Raw genomic sequence first — 27077 nt, forward strand, 5'->3', positions numbered from 1 at the left:
TTGTTCTGCGTTTTCCAGACTAGATAAAGAAGCGAAGCGTATGGGTCTGGTGGTGAATGAGGACAAGACGAAATATCTCCTGTCATCAAACAAACAGTCAGCGCACTCGCGTCTTGGCTCCCACGTCACTGTTGACAGTCATAACTTTGAAGTTGTAGATAATTTCGTTTATCTGGGAACCAGCATTAACAACACCAACAATGTCAGCCTTGAAATCCAACGCAGAATCACTCTTGCCAACAGGTGCTACTTTGGACTGAGTAGGCAATTGAAAAGCAAAGTCCTCTCTCGACGAACCAAAATCAAACTCTATAAGTCGCTCATTATTCCCGTCCTGATGTATGGCGCTGAAGCGTGGACGATGACAACATCCGATGAGACGACTCTTGGGGTTTTCGAGAGAAAGGTTTTGCGCAAGATTTATGGTCCTCTAAACATTGGCAACGGCGAATACCGCAGACGATGGAACGATGAGCTGTACGATTTATACGACGACATTGACATAGTTCAGCGAATAAAAAGACAGCGGCTACGCTGGCTAGGTCATGTTGTACGGATGGAAGAAAACACTCCAGCTCTGAAAGTATTCGATGCAGTACCCGCTGGAGGAAGCCGCGGAAGAGGACGACCTCCACTCCGGTGGAAAGACCAAGTGCAAAGTGACCTGGCTTCACTTGGTGTTTCCAGTTGGCGCCAAAAAGCAAAAAGGAGGAATGAGTGGCGCGCTCTGGTGGATTCGGCTATAATCGCTTAAAGCGGTTCCTACGCCAAATATATATATATATATATATATAATACACACTTTGACCTACATATTCGTCATATATATTGTATAAAGTCCATTGAAAGTTGGAAACCATAATATTAGGTTAGAAGCACCGAGGTCCTCGTGTTCGATATATGGGGCCTTAAAAACCTATGGTCCGATTTCGGCGATTTTTTGAATGGGGCTGCCACACTATAAACATAGTATTTGTGCAAAGTTCTGAACCGATATCTTCACTAGTGCTTACTTTATATATTGTAAAGTAAACGATTCAGATCATCTTCAAAGTTCTGGTATATAGGAAGTAGGCGTGGTTGTGAAGCGATTTGGCCTATTTTCACAACATATCATTGGGATATAAGGAAACTATTACAAACCAAGTTTCATTGAAATCGGTGGAGTAGTTCCTGAGATATGGTTTTTGAGTTAACCCACTTTTAGTAATTTTTAACCTAACCTAACATTTTTGGACTGTATTAAGAAGTGGCAAAAAAAAACGACTGCAGAAAGTTTGGTTTATATAGCTCTATTGGTTTCCAAGATATATACAAAAAACCTATATGGTGGCGGGGCCACGCCCACCTCCCCAAAAAAATTACATCCAAATATGCCCCTTCATAGTGCGATCCTTCATACCAAATTTTATTTCCATAGCTTTATTAATGGCTAAGTTATGGCACTTTATGTGTTTTCGGTTTTCGCCATTTTGTGGGCGTGGCAGTGGTCCGATTTTGCTCATTTTCGAAAGCAACCTTCCTATGGTGCCAAGAAATAAGTGTGCCAGATATCTTCATTTTTATTCAAGTTACAGCTTGCACAGACGGACGGACGGATTTGGACGGATTTGAACTCCACTTTTCACCCTGATCACTTTGGTATATATAACTCTATACGAGTATCTAACTCGATTAGTTTTGGGTGTTACAAACAACCGTTATGTGAACAAAACTATAATACTCTCTAGCAACTTTGTTGCAAGAGTATAAAAATTAAAAAGACTCTCGCAGACTCTTCGAAATATTAAAAATAAATACTTTAATTCTTACAAATTGCGAGATCATCTTCGGCTACTCCCGAAATCAGTCACGTCTTCCTTTCGTTTTTATACATTTTTATTGAATTCCACTACACTTTCACTCACAAGTTCTCAAGAAGCCAAAAATATGAGATGATCTCCAATTAAAAAAAAGAAATAAAATCAAACAAACAATACAACAACCACATAACAAAGAAATTGACACAAAAAATCAATTGGAAAGATATGAGCTTAAGCAGAATAAACCAGAGTGAAAAAAATGAAGATATCAATTTAAACGGAAACAATTAAGCACCTGACTTCCTCAGGATGCCTAAACAAGCAACCGCAAACAAGTGCAACTCAGGCGAATCTAGAGAATATAGAGATAGTTACATAAAAAAGAGACAATAAAAAAAACATACAAAACAGTTAAACTGTAAAAATTTACACTACACGAAGTGAGGCTGGTGGCACCGATTGAAGCAAGTAGTGGATGGGATGCCCATGGATGAAATGAAATTCACAGAAGGTCTCATATTTCACAGCCTAACCACAAACGACAATAAACACAATGTGAGTGCAGCAGCAGTCAGTACACCTGATGAGAAAACACAATGAACACTGCCGAGTAGCCGAGACGACCTGACAGGAATTTGTTAAGAGTGGGGCTACAAAAAAAGGAAACAACAACAACATGACAATAAAAAGTTATGAAAACAAGCAGCATGTTGACCTCTTTCCAGGATGTGTGCAGCAACGCATTTCACTTGCAACGTCGGTTCGTGTGCCCACGCAACGGATCGGTTTGGATCTCGGGCGTACGATTGCTTACGACGAACAATCTTGGCAGCGTTGCATCATATACGCATGTTGGTTGGTGTTGGTCACAAGTGCTGAATAATAATTGTAAGAGAAAAAAATACAAAAAAAATAATATCAACAACAACAACTACAGCGGAGTGAGCAGCGTGAAAAGACCTTCGTTCAAATCGTAAATCGATTGTGTCGTCATAAACCAAATGTGAACGTAAGGCACACACAACAAGCAAAGCGAGTTGATATTTCAATTGCGCGTCAACAACAACAACAATGAAAAAAGTACAACAACAAGTGCAATAGCAATAAAGCGTTGAAGAGGTAGGCAAAAACGCTGAAAAAAGCAAAAAAACAACAAAAACAAAAAATGTGTTGCCTTGTGAACATTTCATGTGGCATCCTCACGTTTTGGCCATAAAATTAATGCTACTCCGCTTTAGGCCTTCATCCTATTCCCACAAATGTCACAGCGGGCGTTCTTGAGCGTACATACTGTTATTATTGCTGTTGTACTATGGCTACCGATCATTCAAAAGTGTCGCGCATGCGCAGCATTTGCCTCGTTTTTAACTGTTTTTGTTTTCATTATTTTTCGCTTCGAATTCGCACCAGAGATGACAGGCGATTAGTAGACACTTTGAGATGCTTTGCTGTAACTGTTACCATTTTACATGCACGTTCGCTGATCATGTGCCGATCGCCATCAACATCATCCGAATACGAGACGCGGTCACATCTCAATGCCTCGTAGTAGACATCGACAGAGCCGCAGAGACACAGAGCTACAGAGACACAGAGTCACAGTCGCAATCACAGCAAGAGTCAACTAGCGCAGTCAGCCATCTATTAAGACGCTTCCCAACACCCGCAAACGCTTCGCGTCACGCAAATAACCGAACGTCGCAGCGTAATTAGTATGCAACACTGTATGCGCCACTTAATGTGGCAGCAGCGGCAGCGGCTACAGCAAGTGACGGAAAAACTGTCGAGACGCGTCTCCAGAAGTGGTCCCGTCCGCATTGATGCGTCGACGCGTCTCGGCTCGTCTTGCGGCTACCACATGTAGTGCGACCCCGAAAAGCGGCCACAAAGCCGCGTCGCAGCAAACAAAGTGCGAAGATTTACGCGTGTCGCGGTCTTCATAGTCAACGAGAGTACCAATTTAATGGCATCTCATGTCAAGATTTATTCGAAAGTTTTTCTTTTATTTCTTTCTTTATTTTTATTTTTTTTGTTTTTGTTTATCATTTCGTTGTTTTATTGTTGTTTCGCTTGTCATCCTAATGCGCATGCGCACTGAGATTTACTTACGCCCGCATGCATAAAAATGCGCCAGCTCAAGCGCTGCGCAGCGTATTCGACGATTTGTATGCCGATCTCGTCGAATTCATCATAAAGAAGAGGAAATGCTTGAGATAAATTTTGCGCTCGAGCATGAACTTAGAATGTACAAATACATGCAGGTAGTGCGCTATGCAGTCTTACTTACATACAGATATTCATCTATATACGCCTACGCAGCCAGCAGCCGGAAGATTGCAACATGTAGTCCCTCCGTTCTTCATGTGACTGTGGAGCTTATGCCATTTGAGTTAGTTTGCGCAGCTGCCATTAAATTTTGTATGCAGCGCAGCCAAACTGCGGTTCTTGACCCTCGGGTTTACATGTCGATTGCATGTTTGACATTCGTAAATGTTATCGAGAGAGTTTCTGTCGTTGTTTTTTGTATTTCCTTGACGAGGTGTCTAGCAGAACACTCCGCGGATCTTTAAAATGTCTCTCAAGAGCAACCATTTGGCTTCTGCAGTCATTTCTAACTAGTGAGACCATCCGACTTCCCTAATATTAAGGGAGTTTCACGAAATTATCCTTGGAATCCTTAGAGTTTCAAGAATCCTGGTTAAATTACGATCGAGGCTTTGATATGAAATGGGCTGTTGTCTGATTACCAGTATGCAAGCTCGGTTGGTCGAAACTATCTTTCAAATGAAGCTCATTATACTTCAGCAGCCAATTTTTTGCCTGGAGTGTGATCTAAAGTGATCTTTTTTTTAGGCATCAAGAAGCAGGTTCAAAATTTTGCTAATGAATCCGAGGATATTAAGATGGGAGCCAAGTTCAGAGAAAGTCCTATGTATTTGTTTCGATATTTTTTGGCCTCAAGTAATACTGCTGAGTTAACTTTGACTTTTGTATTTCGAAAACTGTCGGTTCTTCTTCTTAAGATCGCGATTTCATAAAATTAATTTCGGTTATAGGAACAAGAACTCTAACAGGGAATACTATCTGCAACCTACGTTACAGTGGAAATAATGTCCACTGAAGAATATTATAAGAGCCTACGTATTTTCGGTCGATCCAGTCCGGTCGATTTTTATCGGAAATAGCTGTCATTAAAGAAATTTAATAGCTGTCGTGTCCAATCGTCGCGACGTCCCTTTGACCCAGTATCGATAAGTTTCATCCGGCTTATTTGCGAGATTACTTGGGTTATGTTATGGCTTGGCATCGGAACGTCATCGGCTCATTTCAGTTGGTCATTATAGACAACTTCATTTTGAGAGTATGTTACCAAAAATATTCATCGGGTACAAATTTCACTATGGTGACGAACGATTTCAGACATACCAGGACATACGATTCCTCATAAAGAAGGTATATGACAGGAGCTCTGCGGGAATCAAATGCGTTCTAATATCGTGAGTATCTTTTCCTTAGACCTTGAGTTAGTTTAATTTCACTTATCATTGCTTTAGGGGTCAGCGCCTACTTTCTAGTAATCTCTGAATATTATATGTAATCAGGGGATTTTCATATAGTTGAAATGCCGAACGACGATGAAGAAAATATGAGACCATAAAAACAAAATTAACGCTTTCAGATAAGTTCTCATAAACTGTCTATATTTTTACATATTTAAACTACTGAATACTCATTACAGCTGATAAATTTAAAACAGTAATTTTATCACCTCGACAACTCAATGCCTCTGTTGTACTTCGTTCGCTTATGCGTTCCTCTTTCTATAGAACTTAATTTATACGCACTCATCACACCTCAACTGCACGATCAATGCGGAATAATTTCACCCCAACGAACGGCATCGATTGAGAGGTGCACCCGTAGACATCCCCGCCACATTGAGCGACTAGAAGTCAGACTATCGAACCCTCTGAGCTGAGCTGAGTGGAGCTTCACTTCAACTAAACTATGCAAATTCGAATAGATTATGCGATCGCTCATTTAATTTAAACGACCCCTTTAGGCGAGATACAAGTAAACAGCCTAGTGCAAGTCTATATTAACGAGTAGCTTAAATCCAAACGATCGTCATAAATATGCAGACGCTTACATGAGACCGACGACGATTGTGAAATGTCGAGAAATAAAAACAATAACAAAATGCAAAATAATTAAAATGAAATGGAGACAAATTAAACGGAACAATTTGAAATAACAGAAACGATTGCGATTCTATAAAGTTGGAAAAAATATTTGTCTCACAGCGATCACACGCCATCTAGGGAGCGAGCTAGTGTGTGTGGAGAAAGAGTAATACCTATACAATATGGGTGTGTGTGTGTGTGTGTGTGTGATTATTATGCGGCTGTAAGGCAATGCGCTCGGACGCAAGGATCACCTAAGGGTTAATTAGATGCATTCGCTTATTTCATTTAAAGCGCGTACATTCACTCGCCACACAAAGTAAGGTTACACACACACAATGAGCTAATGATGTTCGGAACTATTTATTTGCCTTTAAACACACGGTGACTAAGTGACAATTTTGAATATTTATAAGCCGTGGCAGCGCATGTATTTATGAAGTGCACTGTGAGTTGGCAGCGGATGTGTTTGAGTTCAGTTTTTATAGATTTTTAATCGAGCTACTTAAACGGTAGTAGTAGAGTAGTAGAAAGCGTAACGTAGTGACCGGAAATCCGTCTACTTTGATCTGCTTTTCTGCGCTGCTTTAATTTTATTGCTTGAAAATCTCATAAAAGTCCTTAAGGAAGTTGCCATAAAATCCATTTGCATATCCTATCACCATTTCCCAATGATTTTTTCTCTTTGTGCCCATTTGCTGACTGACCTTCATGTATGACCTTACGTATTTCCGACTCACCTTCAATGTTCTTAATATGTAACGGAAGCCAATGAGTATTTAATAGATAAGAATTGCGTGGTATTAGAGGTTTTTTGTAATAAAATATATATATATATATATTTGGCGTAGGAACCGCTTTAAGCGATTATAGCCGAATCCACCAGAGCGCGCCACTCATTCCTCCTTTTTGCTTTTTGGCGCCAACTGGAAACACCAAGTGAAGCCAGGTCACTTTGCACTTGGTCTTTCCACCGGAGTGGAGGTCGTCCTCTTCCGCGGCTTCCTCCAGCGGGTACTGCATCGAATACTTTCAGAGCTGGAGTGTTTTCTTCCATCCGTACAACATGACCTAGCCAGCGTAGCCGCTGTCTTTTTATTCGCTGAACTATGTCAATGTCGTCGTATAAATCGTACAGCTCATCGTTCCATCGTCTGCGGTATTCGCCGTTGCCAATGTTTAGAGGACCATAAATCTTGCGCAAAACCTTTCTCTCGAAAACCCCAAGAGTCGTCTCATCGGATGTTGTCATCGTCCACGCTTCAGCGCCATACATCAGGACGGGAATAATGAGCGACTTATAGAGTTTGATTTTGGTTCGTCGAGAGAGGACTTTGCTTTTCAATTGCCTACTCAGTCCAAAGTAGCACCTGTTGGCAAGAGTGATTCTGCGTTGGATTTCAAGGCTGACATTGTTGGTGTTGTTAATGCTGGTTCCCAGATAAACGAAATTATCTACAACTTCAAAGTTATGACTGTCAACAGTGACGTGGGAGCCAAGACGCGAGTGCGCTGACTGTTTGTTTGATGACAGGAGATATTTCGTCTTGTCCTCATTCACCACCAGACCCATACGCTTCGCTTCTTTATCTAGTCTGGAAAACGCAGAACAAACGGCGCGGTTGTTGCTTCCGATGATATCAATATCATCGGCATACGCCAGGAGCTGTACACTCTTGTAGAAGATTGTACCCTCTCTATTTAGTTCTGCAGCTCGTATTATTTTTTCCAGCAATAGATTGAAGAAGTCGCACGATAGTGAGTCACCCTGTCTGAAGCCTCGTTTGGTATCGAACGGCTCGGAGAGGTCCTTCCCGATCCTGACGGAGCTTTTGGTGTTGCTCAACGTCAGCTTACATAGCCGTATTAGTTTTGCAGGGATACCAAATTCAGACATCGCGGCATAAAGGCAGCTCCTTTTCGTGCTATCGAAGGCAGCTTTAAAATCGATAAAAAGATGGTGGGTATCGATTCTTCTCTCTCGGGTCTTTTCCAAGATTTGGCGCATGGTGAATATCTGGTCCATTGTAGATTTTCCAGGTCTAAAACCACACTGATAAGGTCCAATCAGTTCGTTGACGGTGGGCTTTAGTCTTTCACACAATACGCTCGACAAAACCTTATATGCGATATTGAGGAGACTTATACCACGGTAGTTGGCGCAGATTGTGGGGTCTCCCTTCTTATGGATTGGGCAGAGCACACTAAGATTCCAATCGTCAGGCATGCTTTCTTCCGACCATATTCTACAAAGAAGCTGATGCATGCACCTTATCAGTTCTTCGCCGCCGTATTTGAATAGCTCGGCCGGTAATCCATCAGCCCCCGCCGCTTTGTTGTTCTTCAAGCGGGTAATTGCTATTCGAATTTCTTCATGGTCGGGTAATGGAACATCTATTCCATCGTCATCGATTGGGGAATCGGGTTCGCCATCTCCTGGTGTTGTACTTTCACTGCCATTGAGCAGGTCGGAGAAGTGTTCCCTCCATAATCCCAGTGTGCTCTGGACATCCGTTACCAGATTACCTTCTCGGTCCCTACATGATAATGCTCCGGTCTTGAAACCTTCTGTTAATCGCCTCATCTTTTCATAAAATTTTCGAGCATTACCCATGTCGGCCAGCTTTTCAAGCTTTTCATACTCACGCATTTCGGCCTCTTTCTTTTTACGTCTGCAAATGCGTCTCGCTTCCCTCTTCAGTTCTCGATATCTATCCCACCCCGAACGTGTTGTGGTCGATCGCAACGTTGCGAGGTAGGCAGTCTGTTTTCTCTCCACTGCGGAACGACAATTCTCATCGTACCAACTGGTTTTTTGGCGTTGCCGGAGACCAATTGTTTCGGCTGCAGCGGTATGCAATGAGTTTGAGATGCCGTTCCACAGCTCCATTATATCGAGATGCTGATGAGTGCTCTCAGAGAGCAGGAGTGCAAGTCGAGTAGAAAATCGTTCGGCTGTCGGTTGTGATTGCAGCTTTTCGACGTCGAACCTTCCTTGTGTTTGTTGACGGGCGTTCTTTGCTGCACAGAGGCGAGTGCGTATCTTTGCTGCTACTAGATAATGGTCCGAGTCAATGTTTGGTCCTCGGAGCGTACGCACGTCTAAAACACTGGAGACATGTCTTCCGTCTATCACAACGTGATCGATTTGATTGCGCGTGTTTCGATCAGGGGACAGCCACGTTGCTTGATGAATTTTTTTATGCTGGAATCTGGTACTACAGACAACCATATTTCGGGCCCCAGCGAAGTCGATCAGCCTCAGGCCGTTTGGCGATGTTTCGTCATGGAGGCTGAATTTTCCGACTGTTGTGCCAAAGACACCTTCTTTACCCACCCTGGCGTTAAAATCGCCAAGCACGATTTTGACATCGTGGCGGGGGCAGCGCTCATAGATGCGTTCTAGGCGCTCATAGAAAGCATCTTTGGTCGCATCGTCCTTCTCTTCCGTTGGGGCGTGGGCGCAAATCAGCGATATGTTGAAGAACCTCGCTTTGATGCGGATTGTGGCAAGACGTTCATCCACCGGGGTGAATGCCAGGACTCGGCGACGTAGTCTCTCTCCCACCACAAATCCAACACCGAATTTGCGCTCCTTTATATGGCCGCTGTAGTAGATGTCACAAGGACCCACCTTCTTCCGTCCTTGTCCCGTCCATCGCACTTCTTGGACGGCGGTGATGTCAGCCTTTAGTTGTATGAGGACATCAACCAGCTGGGCAGAGGCACCTTCCCAATTAAGAGTCCGGACATTCCAGGTGCATGCCCTCAAATCATAGTCCTTTATACGTTTGCCGTGGTCGTCATCAAAAGGGGGGTTTCTCATCCGAGGCCTGTGTTTCTTATTCACTGGTTATTCGTTTTTATGTGGTGGGTCCCAAGCCCTACGCACAACCGCACAAGCGGGCTTCGCCTTCTCACTTTAGCTCGCCTCCAAACGGATGTCTGTTAGCTACCCAGGGGATACTTGGTCTAAAACCGGAAGTCGTGAGCTGCTTGAGTCATATGCAAAAGAATCGTTCCTGGCCACTCCCAAGTGAATGGCAATCAGAAACTTTCCTCACTTGCGTGAACTTCTACATATGACCCCATCCCCCTAATAATGAGAGAATACTGATGTGCTGAATCATTGCCGTTCCTGTGGAAGGAACTTGTAATTTGGGACTAAGGATATTCTTATAATATTATAATAATAATACTAGAGAGTTGTTTTTAATATTCTCTATACAGCATACTTGAGAATTTTACACATTACATATTAGAGATCATCCAGCGAAAACAGTCGTATATCCTTATATCTTATGAGAAACTTTACCTTAAGGCAGTAGTCTGCTTTAAAGGCTTCAAAAAATCGATTTTTTTGTTTTGCTTTAAATCTCTTTCAAAACTATCCAAGAATATGTCTTTAAAATTCCAGAGGCCAATTCGACATACCTTCGAAGCTAGAGCAGTTTTAGTGGCCGAGCGTCGAGCAGGTGCGAATGCTCAGGCAGACTTTAAAGCGCGTTTTCTTGAGTTTTCATTTTCACAAGTGTTAGTAAACGGTACCGGCGATAGCAAAAATAATATATGACCGATCGAAAAAAACCAAAGTGATCTGGATAAAAATATTATTTAAACGACTTCTTTTGCAACTTAAAGTCAATTTTTTTCTTAAAAAAGTTTTTTTTTTCAAACTTGGAAAAAATTTGTAATTTTATAACTTCTTCGGTATTTTTTTAGTTAAAGAAAAGAAACTTACAAAAATTAAAAAAAAAAATTGGTACGACTGTTTCAGATGCATCGCACGACCTCCATCACCGGCACCGATTTACAAATGCAGACTCCAGATCTTTGCGGACCGTACGTTTGGATCTCATACTATTGAACTCTTTATATATAGATTCTGATTATTTCCATTGAAAAGACATATCGTGAGACATCTTTGATAAATAAAATTCCTTAAGAGAAACTTTGGATATACTGTTGTTTCCGATCAACGTTTTTAATGTGATGAACTGTAAGTTGAACATGAGGCGCTGATCCTGGACGGAGAGTACGGAAATACCACATAGATAGTCGAAACACCGGTCCATTGTTAGGCCAGAAACTTCGGTCTATGGATCAAGAGATCCTCCTGTATCCTCGATCTCGCCTCGATCCAAAATCCATTGAGGCGACTGGATTCGCGGTTGACCGAAGCTGCCAAGTTCAGCATTCCGTCAGCACTAGACCGTCAGAAAGCGGAGCTCCGACTATGAAAGTGTTCTTCTTTAGAAGCTCAACGGTTTGACAGTTTCCAGCCGTGTCCGTATGGTCAGTCACCCCTGGACTGTAGTGTCTCAAAAAAAATGTGACGAAAATGAAGTCTTCGGAACTTTTGTCGTATAGAATACTGTTTAATATTGACAGGGTTCCTCGTAAGATGGACTTCAAAGGCACGTGTTTCGAAGTACTACAGCTCCAGCTGCTCTACATAAAACCTTTACAACAGGTGAACGTTCTTATAGCTTGTAACAAGTGTATGGAGGAGACTCCACTGTCAAGTTAATGAACTCGCCGCCAAGAAAAAAGACCAACAGCTGACATTGACCGCCCGTTCTTAGCAACTATGACTGTCATTAATTGTAATTTTGTAGTAGAAAAAAATATGTGTTATTAAAAAATTAAACAACCAAACGACAGACGGTTCATTGATCTGACGTACAACCGGAGAGGAAGAAAAAAGCAACAACAAAACGAAAAAAGAATGCGCATCCTGAACTCAGAAGAACAAGTGTTGTGACCCGCTCAGATGCCACACAATTGACACATACAAACATTTACGGCTAGTAACGGTTGAATGAACGGTATTATCCAGACCTGCCACAAACAAACGGAGAATACAGAAATAATAGTAATAATAACAACAAACAACTAGCGAGTAAACTAATTGTATACATTGGATAAACACGGACAACATTTCCTTGTGGCAGCCAATAAAGGTGTGGAGCGGGGAGGCACGATGTGGCAAGCACAATGAGCGGCAAACAAACTGCAGCAGGTCCTTTTTACAAAACATTGGATTGTATGTGAGTGAGCCTATTCCTTTGATCATGACCAACAACAACCACAGCAACAACCCTCATCTACATGCAACACTGCACTTGCCAGCAGAAAGGTGCAACATCCACGCACTGCAACCGACACGCTGCTGCTGTTGCACAACAAAGAACGCCAACAACATCAACAAATACAATTCCTCAACTTTTCTTGTTGTTGTTGTTGATTGGTGGTGGCATCCCTTGCCGCAGCACCTGTCGTTCAGACACTTGCGCTTCCTTGCGTTGCACGTCCATTGACCGACAGTACAAGTTAACGAACCGGCTAACGACTCTTGGCAACAGTAAAAAAATTACAAAAAATACGCGGCGATCATCTGTCCCGTCCCGGCCGGGTGTCTGTAACGAGATGTAGCGTTGTCAGCTCGCCTCTACGAGTTCGAGTTCGTGTTGAGTTGAGTGTGTGAGCAAGGGATAAATGCACGGCATCGAATTACGCATCACCTCTATGCCTATATGTACCTTACACTACCCCGCTCATTCCTCCTCTCTCTCAGTCCACTATCTTCTTGTGACTAAAAGTGTCTAAAAGCGTTAAATCAAGTGGAAATCATACGCAACCGAAGACGCTCAGCTCAACGCATCGATTACACTCAGCCGGTCAGCACAAATGATCGGTCTGGTCCAATTTTTTACCGCACCCTTTTTTTGCTCCTTTAATTTTTTGCCTTTTCTGTGCGAGCGTTTTGACACAGTTGCATGCGGTTTAGCTTACTAGCGGGTAATTCAAGACTTCGATCGGAAGTCGGAAATGACAATAATGCTTCAGTAGTTTTGTCTCTTTTCTCTCATTCACTTGTCCGTATTTCTTTGGACAGCTTTGTGGCAGTATCGAACTGTGGACAATGTTGCATCAGCGTGTGTATCAAATAACAGTGTACTTTCGTGAGCGTCTGCCAGCTGGTCATTTCATCGAAGTGTTGAAGACACCGAAATATTGACTTTTAGTTCGCTTGTGCTTCGTAGAAACGGTATTCACTGACCTTTCTCAGAGTTTGTGTGGGTTTGCGAGCAACGCATTGGCAGCAAAGGTCACATTTGATCGATGACCCTTGGAATATAATTTCATTTGAATTAATTTATTCATATTTTTTGGGAGTTTTGTTTCAGCGAATTGAAATTAGAGGAAGTTAAGTAAGGTATATTTTACCAAAATTAACTATTTCCTCTCATTTGTAATATCACGACTGAGAAACCTTTAAAATTATGTTGACAGTTCGAAGAGCTTAATTAATATATATTTTACCGTCGCTCTTCTAATGAAAAAATTATGTAATCCGAGTCCTCTTCCCCTAACATCTTAAGATCTTTTATACTTGGATCTGTCTTCAGCATGGAATGTATGGATGAATGTTACAACACTGGTTCTTTTGCAGAAGTTGTAAAATTTCAATGGACCTCTTGTTTTCACGAAGGATCTGCATAAAAAAATCCATCAGCTCCTCAGGGGACACTCAAACAAGTCCTATTAAATATAGTAGATTCAAAGATCTAACGATCGCTCCTGTCAATTTTGCCAAATTTGGTCTGAATAACCAACTGAGATGTACAAATTTCTACAAATCTATTGTTCTCAAAATTCTCAAAATATCAGTATTGTCGCAGTAGTGGAAGTACTCACTGGACAAAGCAGAATAGACATATGAAGGCGAGGTGAAAACATAAAGGCCTCCTTCACTGTCCAACGGTCCCATGCTTGAGGTTGAAGCATATCGGTAGCTCTACCTTTGGCGAAACAAGTGAACTTGCCGGAAAAAACATTAGTCGCTTCATGCAATTTGTGATAGATTCAAAGCGCTATGACGATTTGTAAGGGTCTTCTCTGCGATCCATACTCAGAAGTCCTTTGGCATCACTATCCTGCGCTTTAAGCTGTCCAAGTGAGATCCATCGCAAGGGTCAGCCTTTGAACCTAACCTAACTTAATCAAAGAAGTTTCTTTCCACGAAAAAAGTCAACTTTGGAGCTCATTATGTTCAACATAGACTCTAGTTCCACATCTAAATTCAATTTTGTGTCCAACGAACTAACCTCTGTTACTCTACGTTGTGGTTTAATGAGGGTATGCTTAATTTTACTAATTTCTCTTTCTTCTTAGTCTACTGGAATTCTCCTCCTAGCTTCATATAAACATCTGACTTTTGAGAGCGAGTCTTTGATCTAAGTTAGTAAACTAAGCCAATTCTCGAAGAACACCTCACAACACTTCGCAAGAAATGGCTCACTCTACACGCCTGACATTTATTACTCTTTAGCGTTTCATCTTAGCCGACTAACAACACCGACAACAACAACAAATGCAACTTCATTCATTCCAGATTTATGAATGAGTTATCTGCGTTGAAGTAAGGTGCCGGTTGTGAGATCTTCAATGCTCATCCGGTGGATTCTAAAAATCGTTCGACATGTTTAACTTAAAGTAACATGTTGGAAGCCAAATACAAAAAAATACTAGAACATGAATGAAGAAATAAAATCATGAAGTGGCTTAAACGCTGATTCAAGTACGACAACAACAAAAGTGTTAAAAAATAAAAGTGAAATAAAAAGCAGAACAACAAAAAACGGTAGCAACACCAAAGTCTTAATTTTACAAATATTTCTGTATTTATTTACTATTTGTTGTTGTTTTGCTTGTTCTTCGTGCTTTTATTGCCGTGTGTGAGTTTAGAGAGCATTTGACGTTTTGGACAAAAAATGACAAATTCACCTGAAAAACGGCTATAACATGTTGCTATGCTGAGACTTGGGTTTAGTGTGTGTCACATTATGTCAACAAGTACTACAACAACACAAAGTAAATATTAAATGACACAAGACACAAGTTAAGAGATAACTTCGGCTCGCCGGATGCTGTTCGACGGTAGAAACTAACAAGTTCCCCTTTTTGACTTGTGGTTTATATTATATGTTTGCATGGACTTGTTAAGTTATTAGTGCGTACATATTTACTCTGAGATGACGCTCTTCCGAGTCCATAAAGTTTGGCGGCACTTTTGATATATCGATTTATGAATCATATTTTTACGTCTTTATGTTTATTAACAAGTTTTTTAGACTATCCGGAAACTTGTACGCTGTCGTTTATTATTTACTTGGTAAGTTTACACCCAAGTTCCGGTTTTTTGGATATTTGCTCTCTGCTATTTCACTATTGGGAATACCACGCAATAAAGCTTATGAAAGCTTAAGTTTTGTTAGTTCACAGTTTTTTCTTTGAGGATGATCTGCTTGACGAAAATTTCGAATAAATGAGACAATTGTTGCTTCCTTCATGGATTTCTTGATTTCTCTTTATCTCTGCCACTATTATGTGCATAGTTCACCATGAACCTTCGACTATGCATAAGTGTTAAAATGCTAATCTATTAGTTAGGTTAGGTTAGGTTAAAGGGCGTAGTCCATGGATCTCACTTGGCCATCAAAAATGGCCGTTCTTTATGATCCGATTTGACAAAACTAATGCTGCCGAGATATTTCAGCCTTCATCTGACGAAAGCTGGACGGCAAAGGAGGACGTGGTTTGATGTTTCAATATCGTCTTGTTGAGAGCAAGTAGTTCAATGGATCTCCTACGAAAGAACTCAGGCGCTCAGATGCTGGTTAATCGTGAGGTCAGATCCCAGTACGCAGAGATAGCGGTTAGAGCCTTACGTGCAAGCTCATCCGCTTTGCAGTTCCCTGCGATTGCACTGTTACCCGGTACACAGACGAGTATAATACTAAAGTATTCCGATGATATTGAAAGTGAGTTAAGGACCTCTTCACTACTCTTGACTGCAAAGCCAGTGTTGACGTTCCGCTTTCAGAGTAAATGAACGGCTCCCTGAACACACACTGAAACACTCTGCTGTGGTCCGATAACCTAAAACTGCCATTAGTGGCGAGCTTCTTACAGAAGACTACACCACCAACCATCCCTCTGAACTCCAATCCAGCCGTGAAAATGTTCATTTTGCCTCTTCTCTACCAGTTTCGTCCCCCTACATATCCCGCATAGGTATGAGAACGATGTACCTATGTTCTCGAGGTACTTTAGTAGTATCTATTCTTAATTTAAATCTCATTGATAATATAAAAATATATTTTATACCAATAAAAAATAAAATGAAATAAATTAATAAATTTTAAAAAGAAAACTAGAATTCTTCTTATAATCATTAATACATATATATACCACATATAATATATGTATGTATGTATGTATTTATTCTCTAGCACTTCAAAACTGTTATCTAGCGCTTCTACTGAACGCTCAATAAAATCAAATTGAAGTGGAGATATGAAACTTTTGCATCTGGGGCAGATGGCTTAACTGATTGAAGGCTATAAAAAAGGTCTAACTTCTAATACGCCACACAGCGGTCTACAAATACTCTTATATAATATATACATATATAGAATACAACCAAATATATCGCCTCGCTATCAATCCATAACCGTTGAAATTAAAGTAAATAATGAAATTGAGGCGAAAGAACATAGAAATATCAACGAAACTTATCTCGTGCGACAGCGTCAACTCCACCTAAAAGGTGAAATAGTAATAAGTATAAATAATAAATGAAACAAATAGAAAAAAAAACATAAAGCTATAAAACGCTGGCGCGACAGCTTGGGAGGCCCACAACACCACAGCCGACGCCGCGCCTCTAAGCAAATCACCATAGACGCTCTTCTCATGCAGTGGAGCCGAGAGTGCGGCGCGCGGATGGCGGAGGTTGGACGACCGTTGCAGCGCAGCGCAGCGTAAAGGTGTTCGATTGAACCACAAACGGTAAACAATTTAATCAGTTCAAATATAGTGAGCAAATAAATGTGGATATATGAAGGCAAGTGATTGTGTGTGTTGGTGTGTCTTTGGAGCTATGAGGTTTTAGAGAGATACATGTATGTGGTCATATACATACACACCCACAAATGCCTGGCAAATAGTTATCGATGGCTCACAATTTGCGGCTGTCTGTATGTATAATAGTTATATTTGCTGTTGTTGTTGCTGTTGTTTGTGGCATCAACCAAGCAAGCTGTAAAAAATAATATTAGTGTTGACAGATTCTTTTGTCACTAAACAAATAACCGAGTCTTATCTGAAAGCAAACAAAATCTATTTATGCGACACATACATATTTACGTCATAAACACATATGTATAATATACATATATGTATATGTGTGTTTGTGCTTGAAAATCCAGGTATCTGCGCGTGATTACCGTCACTCTCGTGCAGATGCTTGAATCACACACATATTGAAAGTGTAGTATAACTATAATGGCAAACACCTTCGTAGATTGCGCATATTTACATACAATATGTTTGTACATAATTATATACTTATGCATATATACATATATGGTTGTGCTCAAATAAATATGTGTCTTATTTGATTTGTTTGTGACATCCTATATCCTCTAAGAGTTGTGTAATCAGTGGAATTCTTGGAAATTAGCCTAGTCTATTTGACGAATTGTGTGCTTGAGTTGAAGTTGCGTTGGAGTATTTTGCGTTCATTAATCTTAATTGCATTGATCACATGGAAGAGCGCTTCATATAGATATAGTTTTTCATTTGTTTAACAGAAGTTATAAAAGCTGTGTTCTATTCGCCAAAAATTGGAACTGGTCTAAACTGATATAATATGTTAGAAATTAAATAGAAATCAGTTCTATTTTAATAAGATATATATTATATGTAGGTATTTTAAAAGAGAGAGGAGCTCAAACTTAGCGAGCAGGAAAATGGCGAATCGAACATAACTTATATAATTTGTATACTCTCGCAACAAAGTTGCTAAGAGATAAGAATTATAACCACGCCCACCTCCCATATAAAGGTTATGTTGAAAACCATTAAAAATGCTTTAATTCAGTAAGGGAAAATACCAGGAACCTTAAATTTCATTATAAAGAAGGTACAGAAGGGCCCCACCCAAATCGGTATACAAAATTTTAAGTGGGTGTGGCTCCGCCAGCTTATGGGTCAAAAACCATTTCTCCGAAACTACTCGACCAATATCAATGAAACTTGGTGTGTAATATTTTCCTTGCATACAATGATATGTTGTGGAAATAGACCAAATCGGTTCACAACGACTTCTACTTCCCACTCTGAAGTCAATCTGAATCGTGTACTTTACAATATATAAAGTAAGCACTAGTGAAGATATCGGTGCAGAACTTTGCACAAATACTATGTTTATAGTGTGGCAGCCCCATTCTAAAAATCGCCGAAGTCGGACCATAGGTTTTTAAAGCCCCATATATCGAACACGAGGACCTCGGTGCTTCTAACCTAATATTATGGTTTCCAACTTTCAATGGACTTTATACAATATATATGACGAATATGTGGGTCAAATTGTGTATTATATAATATTAATAAAGTTAAATAAATAAATTGCGAGAGTATAAAATGTTCGGTCACAACCGAACTTAGCCCTTCCTTACTTGTTTGTTTTGCAATTCTAAGTACCCAAAAAGATTTTTAATTTTCTATTGCTACTTTGTCTGTAGCAGTCGCAAAGGTTAGACATGTTTTTATGAGTTTGGCGATTTTCGTGTACAAACAGCTCTCACTTCGTTGCTTGTTCGTGAACTCTTTGGTAAAAACAATACCAGCCGCCGTATTCTTCAAACTGTGTCTCAGTGTGACTTTAAGGGCGGTGGTTCAAGCATACGAGAAAGCGCTGAGAAAACCAAGCATTATCCCAAAAATCAAGTTTGAGAAGTGTTTCGACGATTGGAAGAAGCGCTGACATAAGTAAATAATATCGTATTTCGGAGACAACAACAATAATGTAAACGAATGAACGAATTAAGAAAATACCCGTTATTTTTTAAACACACATTATTAAAAAAAATTATGTTTTCTTTAGGATTTTGATTCGATTTCTGGTTGAGGCTTTAATCACATTTTGCTAGATACTATAATAAAAAGTGACATAAAAAAGCGTTTTTTGTCGAAGCGTGAAAGCTGCCTTATATCTACTCACTTAACTTCACATAAGCATTCATAGAAGACTGTTTCTCCAAATGTGTCTAAACATACTATATTTGTTAATATAGAAACCAATTTGAACATTTTTCTTAAAGAAATCCTAAGGTTGCTATTTACTTTCCTCAAATCTAACAAAAATAATATTTTATTTTAATTCCCAAATCGTTTTTCATAAATATATGTATACATATGTATAAAAAACAAGCAGCTATCATCTTCTTATCTATTTGATTTTTATTTATGACCACCTTTCACTAATATCGCAACGAAAATCATAAACTTTACTTCGAATACATAAATATTTGCCTATTGAATGAAGCTCACAGCAGCCTTATATGTATGCAAGTACATACACCTCAGTTACTCAGCATATTCCCCCACATATTCGTGTACTATCAGCTATTTACACATGCATACATACATACTGCTATTGACAAATTATGTACGCTTTTACTATTTGGCATCCAAATGCCAGCACGTGACTTGTTTGCCAATTGTCCAAAGATTTATGCTACAAAATAAAGAAACGCACCATTGAAATGGAGAAAAAGATACAAAAACAAAACAAATCTCAACGAAATATTTTATGCCTCATCAAAGTATCGAAGTAACCGATAATGACTAACCAACTATATGAGGGGCCATCAACAGTTGCAGATATATACATATATAAGAGTACATAACTATATACGTATATATGTATATACATATGTACATACACATCACCTTTGAGAATGATCATTAAAGTCTATTGCGGGTTTATTACATATTTGGACACCAGCAACAACAAGCACAAACATTTTTCATATAAATCGGCTTTGAATGTGGGTATGTATCTATGTATGTATGTATTATATGTGGGGCTGTGTATGAAACATCATAATGTTATTCGCGACCTAACAAAAATAAGAACAGCAGAAATGGTTAAGTATAGTCACGCAATTGCGGAACAGTGTTGCCACTGAAAGCTACTTTTTAAAAATTAAAAAAAGTGAGGTTATTGGATATAAAGTTTAGATCAAGCTCAATAAAAGCTTCTTAAGCTTCTGAAAATAGTCTTCTAGTAATTTAAAATTTATTAAATTCTAAATTGACTAATAAAATATCCTTATGAAAGCCCTACTTCTGGATATATAAACTATTTTAACCCTTGATAAGTGAATTGGAATCTACTAAATGCTTTTATGAAAGGTCTAGACAGATTCGCTGGTTCATAAAAAAATATATATAAATTGTGAGGTTCTTTTTTTCAGTTTTCACAGCCCTATAGTTACGACCTTGTTAATAAATTTATAAAAATGATATTTTTTAGAGTCTTTTCTGGTTTAAAAGATTAGAATAAATTCAAAAAAGGGGTGAAATTGGATAAAAAAGAATTATAAAGATTTTTTTATAAAATTCGTCGTCCAAAAATATTCTGGAAATTTATTTTTTTTTCGAAAAATTTATTAAATGCAAATAATAAATACAAAATTTTTTAATAAAAAAATTCCAATTTTTTTTTTAATATTTTAAACACTTTTATTTTAAACAGTTTTATCTAAGTGGCAACACTGTCACCATCGAAGTCACCAAGCAATATGCCACACAATATTGTCCATTGTAGCCAAACAGCCAACGGTCAGTCACTGCTACAGCTATGTAAGCTATTTATATTGGTTGTTATTGTTCTTCTTGTTGTTGTTATTACTGTGGCCATTGCTGCGTGCTGCTTTTGTAGTCGAAATGCCGAAAAAATGTTAGCATACCGTTCTCTTGACCATTAAAAAATTATTATGGATACTTCTGTTCATGCTTTGCATTAGAAGTCGCAATTGTACACAAGCACACGCATATATGTACATATATACATACACACAGTATACAAAAGGTACTTAATAGCTATAAAGTATTTATGCTTAGGTGTTTATAGATACTTTTATGCACATACATACATACAGACACACGCACTTAAAGCACCGCCAAACAATAGCAGCAAAGTGAAACGCGCTGCGTCCACTATGGATCCATGAAGATATAAAAGACAGACAAATATACATATAAACTCTTATAAGCACAAGGCGAACGCACTTCGGAGTAGAACCACTTGGACTCGCATGGGTATGTATGTATGTATATTTATAGCTTTGTTTGTGCTCATTTGCTTAAGCGCTAAGCTTTAACTCTAAGTTAGGCTTAGGTCACTAAATGTGAGTTTTTTTGCTTAATTTATCATTCATAATGTATTTCGAATTCAAATGATTTTCTTTCATCACTTTCTCCGAAGCGTTTTTAGAGGTATGTAGAAATTTTTGGGTGGAGTCACAGCATGGACAGGCATGCGGATTATATATAATTTTACTTATATAAATACATACATACATATACATATATACTATTATTTCTTACCAAAATATTTCACTAAACAATCTTAACTTCTTCTCCAATCATTCTTCAAATAGTACTTAACCACTGAAGTATCTTATATGTCAGTAAATATGTATATAACCACTCATTGGCCGCTGCTGCGTCGTGACGCCATTTGAAATCAATCAATAAATGTTCACTAAATTATTCATGTACCACAGCGCCAACTGCTCAGCATTTCAGCATTTATCTGCCGCATGCGAATGTTGGTGCAAAGAAGACAACACAATAACATATTCGTGGTTGGGATAAATACTGAGTATGACTGACTGACTGACTGGTGTACCAATTGAGAGAGCGACCCATCATGACTGGCTGGATGATTGGATACTGGCTTGTTTTTTTTTTTGGTCTGATTGTAGTATTGGTGGTCAGTTGCTAAGGTAACGGTAAAGCACAAGTTGTACATAACAAAAAGCGTGAAGTGAAATGAGAAAAAGATATGTATGTAAATGTATTTATTTATGCTTTTATACATGCATAGCAGTTTGCCCTCCATTGAATACGTCAGCATGATTACCTGAATGCATCACTTATAGCAAGAGTTTGGAGTATATGATACGTACATACGTATGTACATACAAATACGATTTTAAATAATTTAGGAAGGGAGTCAATTTCTTTTTAATGAAATTTATTACATATAAGTGCTAATTTCGAGATCTCAATCAGCTGTTAACTGTAGATTATTCTAAAAATTTTGTTATTTTTTTGCTTCAAACTTCAGTTGTTCGTCCATTTAAGAATTAAAGACCTCGAAAAAATGTTATTTTTGGAAAAAATTAAATAATTTTGAAAAACATGAAACTGTTTTTGGAAAAATCTTTGCATATTATGCAATTTACTTAAATGTTTAAGAATCAAAAGTCCCAAAAGTGTATGAACAAATTCCAAAATTTTTTTGGAAAAAAAATATTTTGTATACAATTTTTTTTTTTTGAAAAATACTCAAATTTGCTAAAGTCCTTTACATTATCAAAAAAAAAAAAAATTGTTTTAAAAAATTAATAATTTTAATTTAATAATTTTAAGAATTAAAGACCCTATAACGTTTTTCCCCAATAAAAATTCTAATTTTTTTTAGAAACAAAATTATTTTTTTTATGTAAACATTTTTTTTGAAATAATAAATATATATTTTTTTTAAATCTCAAATTCTCAAAAATTTATTTACATTATCAAAAATTTTATTTTATAGTTTTCGTAAATTTTGTAAGTTTTAAGAAAATAATACCAAAACAGTTTTTAAACAAAATGTATTTTTTTGCAAGAATTGATTGTTTCAATAATTGAAAATAAAGAGTAAGACACTTGCTTCACAGAATTGAAGTTACCTTGCCCGAAAATAATAATTAAAGAAGCCGAGTTGAGTTAACAGTAATACTTCACTGTGAATAATTTTCTATCTGGAACCCTTCCACAAGATTTTTTTAATTTTATATGAGAGTTGGAAGTTATGTGACCAACACTTGCAGGTTCATAAGTTCGAGTATTAGATCCATATATGTGATTCACAATTAATCAAAATAGTCATCAAGTGTTTAAAAATTACTTTAAGCATGAAGGACCTTTCCATTTGAAGAATACACCAAAGCGCATAGCACAAATGCTTCGACTACCAAACTACTAGAAAACTTTATTATCTTTATTTTTTATTAAGTATAAGCATACACACATGAAAGCATAAATTTTATCTTACAGTATTAAACTATATACTCGTGTGCCACACCCTCCGCATAAAGCTGCGACCCTAAATGCCATATACTATTCTATTTCACATGTCAGATATTCATCCACAAATCTTGCATATGTGTAAATAAGGTAACATAACTATATTTTATACACATATGTACATACAAACATATGTTTCTGTAAACTGACTCATAAAAGTAAATATAAGCGCATATATACATACACCCAGCTATATATGTATATGTATCTACCGCATACACATAACTCACTGAAGCATGAAATGAGACGAAAATCCTGCGGCCATGTCTTCAACATCTGTAGAGATACATAAAAGAGCACATATACACATACATAGTTACTTGCATATACACACACCCACACTCAACAAAGTAGCAAACAAAAAGCGAGTGCAAACCACCCGTTGAGGTTATGTATGCAGCAGAACGCATGCGCATTGTGAATACGCTCCACACGCGTGCTGGATATTTCGTTTTAGTATATCTACATACTATATAGTATATGTATCTAATGCTCACCTGAGCGAAACAAGGACCAACGACCACCAAGACGACGACAGCAGCCAAATGACACGCAGAATGACAAGTATTTCTTGTATATATGTATGTATAGAAAGAGCCGACGCTTTTGTTTGGTCATACACATCTCGTAGAACCGCTCCCTGTTAGTTCTACAGAGCCATCCGCGTCTTTGGTGCTCCATCTTCAGACAAGAAGAGGCACTGATAGAACTATATAACTCTAGATGTATGTATGTATCATAAATATATGTATGGAGTTATGTACTAGCGTTTGCTGAAGAGGGATAGCATTTGCCGGCAGCAGGCATCTCGCACAGCACATCCGTTTGCTGACGCCACATTCTAAAAAACTCGCCTTATTTAGAACGAAGAGCGGGGGGTCGCGCTGTAAGCGGTGTTCGGGCGCAGGACGTCGCCCTGAAAAACCCGATTTGGCCAGCAGCCAACCGAAGCTAGAAACTGCGCGCTACCTCTGCTATGAGCGCTGCGCTGCCAGTCATAAACATCACCGCCCCCCAACATCCTGCGCTGAGACTGAAGAAAAACTAATCGTTAAAAAAATGTTAAAAAAATATGAAATGAAAACAATAGCAACAACAAGAATGTAAAGAAATAGCACTGCCTCCAAGCCACCTCAAGAACTAGAATCCGAGTCATCTCCCAATTGTTGCGCTCAGCCGAAGTCTATCTCAAAACTTGTTTCTTTTTCCGTTTTTACGGTGACTTGCGCGTCCACCAATTGCCAAGCAGCAATTTATCAGCATTTGGTGGAGCGCGCGGCGCGCAACAGCGGTCTTTGCTCTTATTGTTGTTGTCGCTACTTCTTTGCTTGTTGTTGTTACTTTTCTGATTTTGTTCGCTTTGCTATTTGGGATGCTCGCAGCCAGCGAGAGTCAACCGACGCAGCGCTGTTGAGCGTCGAATGAACGCTGCGCTACCGCTGCTGCTGAGCAGGGGAACAGCGTTCGCTGAGCGCGAGAGCAAGCGCAGTTGCGCATATTTCTTTGTGTGTGTTGGTTGAGTATCTATGTGAGTTATCACGCGTATCTGTGTGAATTTGGTGAGCAGCTAGTAAGCTTGATGGCATCTACATACACTTAGCGCTAGACTTTGCTCGAGCTGCAGGCGACTGAGAAAATACTTACTCTTATTTTGATTTAGAGAATCTAGTAGGTTGATAACGTACTTAAATTATTATATTATTTTCTTATTAACAAGCTGATATTGAAGATGTGATAACTTGAATTTGGAGACAGTTAGCAACATCTCGAGCTGGTCGTCACTGGTAATGGGTATAGATGAGTTATATAATTATGTACTTATGTATATAACTAAAAAGCGTTCACGTTCTGTATCGATTAATAACAGTACAAATTTGCACTTTATATTTCTTGCATACTTGGAAGAGCTTCTTTTACTCTCATTGTTTTTAAGAGTCATCTAGATATATATCTGTTAGCTTATATGAGTTAGTTATCTGAGCTTTGTAAGAATAGTTTTAATCTCAGATCTGGAGATTCTGAATGTTTCTGGATTCTGTGAAAATTCATAAGACCGAATTTGAGAATTAATATTATAATACCTTGATCAAGATTGATTCAAGACCTTTCTTCCAATCCAATTCGTTCAGATAACTTCCTTCGCTATGGTCTATGTTATGAATACAACTCTTCTATGTAATCGGTTCGTCATTGAGTTATGATATTTCCTTCTGTAGTCCACAAATTTATATTTGATAATATGCAGCTTATATGATTTCAACCATTTTATTGCTCGAAATGCCAATTGATGTAAGCTATTGTTTAGGATTGGCATCTAAAAGTCTAAAGCGTAAAAATATGGACTCTTATTTTACTACTATCTTAAAGATCGTACGAGTACTCTGTGCCTCTGATTACTATTGATTATATAACTGGATTCTTGAAGAAATTTCCATTTATTCAAAAATATAATAATATTCAAAAATAATAAAAATAATTATGATACATACTTAAGAGTAATACATTTCATTTTTTTTGCGAGATTATTTGAGTGCAAAAAAGTGTCAATATAAAAAATAAGCTTTACAAAATAAGAGTAAAACCCAAAGCAACAACAAGTAAATGTTATGTCGAGCAAATACAATATATTTATGTGTCTGTATATGTTTGTGTTTGCTAATCTTGTGCGTACGGGGATTTCCAGTACTGTCATATCAAACCCGCAGCTTTTTTTCAATTAATTATATATTGTAGTTTAGCAAAAACAAAAACCTAATTGAATGAACGTAATAATGTTGACAGAGTATGCTTAGTACTCACATATGTATGTCGGTACATATGTATAATATATTCAAAGACCTCCAAGTATTACTAATGAGCCCATTTATGCTCACACGTAGCCCCTTTGGCTGCTGCACACCTGCATGGACAATGCTATACTTTCAAGAAGACACCCACAGACACACATACAAAACAATAAATACTTTTTTCGACATCATTATTTTTATATACTATGTTACTATGTATATTATATGTTTGTATATTTGTATTTGTGCGTTTATTTGCATTCGCGTGTGAAATCCAACGCCAGTCGCCTTGCGCGACGCAGTGGCCACTCTGTGTATAGGTGTGTGCCGGCATCGGGTGACGCTGCTGCTACGGCCATCATATCCACTGCGAGGCAATATAAGAACGCAGTATTTGCACGCGTAACACCTCATCACAGTTATAGACCCTCATTGCAGACAAACAGAATTCTTTCCAGCAATCACCATCATTTCTGGCGATAAGAAAACAGAGACGCTGAAATAAGAGTTGGTATAGTAGGGTTTACATAGGTGCGTACCATTTTGTTATTGCTTATACATATCTACAATAAATAAAATTGAACTAGAATGCAGGCTTCTTATTTGATGGAGTTCATCCAAAATGCTTGCTCTCAGCAGAAGTATCGCTTCTGAATGGATACTATGTATGGTATCTATATATGTATATATGTATGTATTAGTCCATCTATTCGAGTTAATCGTTCACTTTTTATCTTTCCTAATTTTGTATTTCTACTTCTCTTATCGTAATTATATAGGGCCACTTTATAGAGGCACTTGAGGTATGTGTTTGATTTCTTAAATATTTTTTGAAGTAGTCGCTAAGTCTGTGTCTACAATATCTTAATATCTACAATATATAAAAATTCTTCTCTGGAAATCTACTAGTTCTTGATGCAGATATACCCTCTCTCCTTCTTTCAATTTTATGAGGGTATGGGGGTGGTCTAAAATTTTCTAGCGATCATCTTAAGATATTTTCAGGTTGGGGTTCGTAAGGAGGGACTTGCATTTTAACGAAAAAAGCCACTAAAACCTATTCCAGAATCTGAGATAAACTCTATTATCAC

The 27077-nt window shown here is 38.4% G+C and overlaps 1 protein-coding gene across 1 annotated transcript in view; it reads left to right on the forward strand.

Annotated features, from left to right (window-relative positions):
• The first annotated feature begins 2727 nt into the window (after nucleotides 1–2727).
• LOC105208857 (rhophilin-2-A) overlaps nucleotides 2728–27077 on the forward strand; it is a 273352-nt gene continuing 249002 nt past the window's right edge. The window contains exon 1 of the mRNA XM_054230613.1: nucleotides 2728–2737. The gene's annotated coding sequence lies outside the window, so the exon portion shown is untranslated. The remainder of the gene's footprint in view (nucleotides 2738–27077) is intronic.

This window comes from Zeugodacus cucurbitae, chromosome 5 (genome assembly GCF_028554725.1).
Source record: "Zeugodacus cucurbitae isolate PBARC_wt_2022May chromosome 5, idZeuCucr1.2, whole genome shotgun sequence".
Classification (NCBI taxonomy): domain Eukaryota; kingdom Metazoa; phylum Arthropoda; class Insecta; order Diptera; family Tephritidae; genus Zeugodacus; species Zeugodacus cucurbitae.